The sequence below is a fragment of the Tamandua tetradactyla genome, chromosome 1 (assembly GCF_023851605.1).
Source record: "Tamandua tetradactyla isolate mTamTet1 chromosome 1, mTamTet1.pri, whole genome shotgun sequence".
In the NCBI taxonomy this organism is placed as follows: Eukaryota; Metazoa; Chordata; class Mammalia; order Pilosa; family Myrmecophagidae; genus Tamandua; species Tamandua tetradactyla.
The window spans coordinates 93525449-93529904 of record NC_135327.1 but is presented as its reverse complement, the minus strand read 5'-3'; the positions used below and the strand labels follow the sequence as shown (position 1 = coordinate 93529904).

The following is a 4456-nucleotide window of genomic DNA, read 5'->3' as shown; positions in this document are numbered from 1 at the left end:
TTTTCTTCTCTTTGATTAGTCCTATTTCTTAAATTTTCTCATCCTAACTTTGTTTCCTTTGCCCGCTTCCCACCACAAATGCTTAAAAGAAAGGTAATTTCCCAGCCACCCAGAGAGACGTTTGGCCTTGAGCCCCAGTTCTCCATGAGAAAAGAGCTAGGGTTGCAGTGCCTTGGCTTAACCTCTAAAGATCTAATTTTGATTTCTAGTGTTCAATTCTTGCCCTCATTCTCTATTGTCTTTGAGTGGGACCATTTATTGCAATTAAACAAAAAAACAGCAATCTAATTTAAAAAGAAAAAAAAGCATCCTTACCCAAATCAACACGTTTTTGAAAAATAAAAATGACAAAATAACAAATGTTAAGAATTGTTCAGTTTAAGTATCAATACTAAAACTCTATAATGTAAAATTACCTATTCAGCTAAATTATATTAATACTTAATATAATAAAAATTAAATAGTTCATTAGATCGTTTTGCTGGTTCAAAAAGCCATGTTCTTTAATCCTCACTCAGTATTGCTGGGTGGGATCTTTTTAATTGTTTCCATGGAGATGTGACTCACCCAATTGTGGGTGGTACCCTTTGCTTAGGTGGTTTCCATGGAGACGTGTCTGTACCCATTCAAGGTGGGGTTGCTTACTAGAGTCCTTTAAGAGGGAACCATTTTGTAAAAAGCTTGAGAGCCCACACAGTCAGAGACCTTTGGAGATGAAGAAAGAAAACGCCCCCAGGAAAGCCGTTCGAAGAAGCTGGTAGAAAAAGCTAGCAGATGCCATGAGCCTTCCCAGCTGAGAGAGAAACCCTGAACATCATTGGCCCTTTCTCTGAAGTTAAGGTATCTTTTTTCTGGATGCCTTAATTTAGACATTTCTCTGATCTTAGAACTGTAAACTTCCAACTTAATAAATTCCCTTTTTAAAAGCTGTTCTAGTTCTGGTATATTGCAATCCGGCAACTTAGCAAACTGAAACAACAGTTAAATCAACTCTTAACTACATCTTTACTGTATGATGTCCAGCTTACCAACAGAGCTGTGAGAACTGTAGACCACCACACCATGTCCCTTATAGGACCAAGTAGCCTGATACCTGGATCAATAGTTCCAGATCACAACTATATTCATAAAGCTAACATTCTTTGTGTGGGTTTTTATTTTCCTTTTTATTTTTTGCAGGGAAGGTTAGGATAATTTTTTATAGATTATAACAGTCCTAACTTACCAAAAATGAAGGAAATAAATCTTAATTGTTTTGATTTTAAATTCTATCTTTAAAAGTCAATGTGCTGTGATATTTCAGATAATCTAATTATGCTCATCTTTTGGATTTATCCCAGCTTGTTCATCCAGGCACTGCACAGATATCTTTATCTGTTCATCCCCTTAACTTTGAGCCATTTTAATAAAGGTGCCTCATTTTAAATATGTATTCCCTGCCTCTAGAAACTTTCCATCATTTAAACATTTCACTAAATCCTACTTTTACTGTGAAGAACTTTTCGTATCAGTCAAAAAATATGATAATCCTACCTTTTTCCACTTTTGAACAATATCATTTTTAATATAACAATAATTATTTGTATCAAGTAGGAATGTTTTTGGCTGCAAGTAACAGAAAAACTCAAGCCACTGTAGTCAACTCCTAGGTTTGTGTATTATCTCACTGAACTAGACGTCTGGAGGTAGGTAGTGTCAGGGTTCTTTCAGGAACTCATAGGGATCATTGAGGACCCAGATACTTACCGCACCCCCATATCATCATCTTAGCATGTTGGCTTTTAGGCTCATGCCTTCTGCCTCATTCCTGCAAAAAAAAAAAAATGGCTGTTGCAACTCCAGACATCACATCTTCACTTTGTGTTTAAATGCAAGAATCAGGAATGTGGCTAAAGATATTCTTGTTCCAGAAGACTCTGTCCTTAATTAGGGAAGGAGGACTTCCAGAAGTCTGCCTTACTGCCCCAAAGGGAAGCACTGGATCACATGATCATTCCTAATTGCAAGGAAGGTTGTGAAAGTATCTCCCTTTTAAACCTCTAGTTATACTCAGTTGCTTCTTTTGCATAAATTAAATGAAATAGTACCCTGTTGATTCTACCTCCAAAATCTCTTTTTAACCTGTCTGCTTTTCATTCTCCAATGCCACCACTGTAATACAAGCCATCAAACTATCACACCTGACCACTCCAAAGGCTCTGATTTCACCATAGCCCTATACTGTCCCCCATACCACCCACTCTTCACATATAACTACAGAGCTATCTTAAAATGCAAATCTATGTTCCACCCTCTTCCATGGATTAAATTCAGAAACCCTACTATGACCTATAAGGCACTGAGTGGTCCAGCCATACCCATCAGTCTACCTTAAAAGTCCTGTAGTGCTTCAGCTCACTCTCTATGCTCTGATCACATTGGCCTTCTCTTTGTGCCTCAAAAATCCTAAGCTCCTTCACACCTCAAGATTTACCTTGAGGCATGCAACCCACCCCCCTCCCCACCCCATCCCCCTGTCTGGAATGCTCCCCCATTCTCCACCATCACCCTCCTCCCCTCTTCCAGGCTAATTTCAACCTCCATTTAAATGTCTTCAATGCATGCAAGGGTTATTTGTAAGGTGTTCTTAAGTCAATGACACAACAGAAATATTCAAAATTGTTGAATATACATTGGGGGAAGGCAATAAGAGAATAAATTCTCTATTTCAGCTTTCAGAAGAGATTCATTTCCTGAGAAAATGCTGCCCCTTTGTTAAATAACTCTAAAGGAGGACCCATTTGGCAGTGTATTTTTTTCTAACTTTCTTTGTTCTTTCACCCATTAGGCCAACAATATAGCAACCCATTCCACAACTTCCTAGTGGTGAGATACCTCAATTATTATAACCACCTTCCCCCTGGATCCAATTTCTTCACCTTCAATATGGTGGCATTCTCATGACCTATCCCTTCCGCCCCTCAGAGGCGGTGGTTCTGTTCAGTCCTGATGCTATAATTCAACATTTCTGCTCTAGAAACGCTCTCTCAAAATATATGAAAACACATCCTACGCATCTCATAAAATCTCAAAAAGTCCCATACTAAGATGCTAACCATACAAAGCATTCATATTTTATCATATTTCATGCAGTGAAATACAGTGTTGATAATTTTTCTACTAATTATACATTGTGGGCATTCGGAGGTAGGCATTACACTTCGGAAAGCCTCAAGACAAAGACGCTCAAACATCAGCTGACTGATCCACGCGCAGTCCTTCAGGAGAGTTCCGCTCATACCTGAATTCAGGGAACATCAAAATAGTTCCTCGGGGATCTAATAGTCCTTGGAAAGAAGAGAGCTTCCTGGGAGTCAAAGCAAGCTGCACCTCTGCCTTCCTTAGGGAACATGCCCTATGTCAACATATTTATTTCAAACTAATAAAGGGCACCAATATGTCACCGAGAACAAAAGCTTTCTGAACTTCGATGCCTCACTGGTTTACTTCGTGCAGCGGCGCAGGGTTATATTTATACACCCGGGGGATGCAGAACCCTGGACTCCCAGACCCGCCAGAAGGAAAGGAGGAAATTCACACGCTCACAGAATCGCGTTTAGAGCCGTAGACTGGCAGGCTGAGAAGCGGCACAGCGTGGTGGTTAAAACCCTGGGAGCCGGAGGCAGACGTCCTGGCTCTGCCACTTTCTAGCCTGCAACTTCGGGGAACCTTAACACGGAATCCCAAGTTAATAGCAGGACCTACCTCCTAGGGTGGCTGTGAGGAGACCAGGGAAAGCCTGGCTGGCACACGGCGAGCTTGTAAGTCTCAGCGTTCCAGACCAAGGGCTCCTGAACCTCTGCCACATTTTGCCTGGGTTTTAAACAGTTCCTGTGAGTTGCAAAACTTGGGAGCCCGCGAGCCGGGTTGGGACGGGGAAGCGGGGGGTGGGGGTGGGGGGGGAGTCCAGGTGGGCGGCAGTGGGATTGCTGCGGCGACTTTTTTATTCAGAGGAGCCCACCTAAAATCTCGGTCTCCTTTGCCTCGGGTCTCCGCCACGATTTCTCCTCCAGGAGTAGGTCTGGCGAGCGGCGCAACACAACCTTTCTCCAATCAGACGCCCCAAAGGCTGGCGCCACGTCTCCGACCCGATCCAATCTCGTCCTCCGGAGGGCGGGCACGCGAAGTTCCCACCTGCACCTGTGGCAGCTGGGGCCGCCTCTAGGAATAGTTTTTTTTTTCCCCCAGCTGCCCTGGGGTTCTGGCTTCTCCAAGCACTTGGCGAACAACCAGCAGGTGGGCAGATGTCCCTTCCCGCCCCGAGACCCGACGCGCAAGAAGGCCCAATGCGACAGAGTGGGCAGTCCCGGTCCCATCTTCTGGCGGCCCCCGCGAGCGCTAAGCAGGGAAGAGGGACGCGCCCGAGAACGAGGGGCTGCTAAGCGCTAGCGCCTGCGTGGGCTTTCACCTGGGGGAG

General features: G+C 43.6%; 1 long non-coding RNA gene across 1 annotated transcript; it reads right to left on the bottom strand.

Annotated features, from left to right (window-relative positions):
- Nucleotides 1-477: 477 nt before the first annotated feature.
- LOC143650269 (uncharacterized) lies at nt 478-4263 on the bottom strand. Its single transcript, XR_013159486.1, has 3 exons — nt 4001-4263; nt 3745-3852; nt 478-1807 (listed from the first exon to the last, which is right to left on the bottom strand). It is a non-coding gene; the product is annotated as an uncharacterized LOC143650269 (long non-coding RNA).
- Nucleotides 4264-4456: the final 193 nt, after the last annotated feature.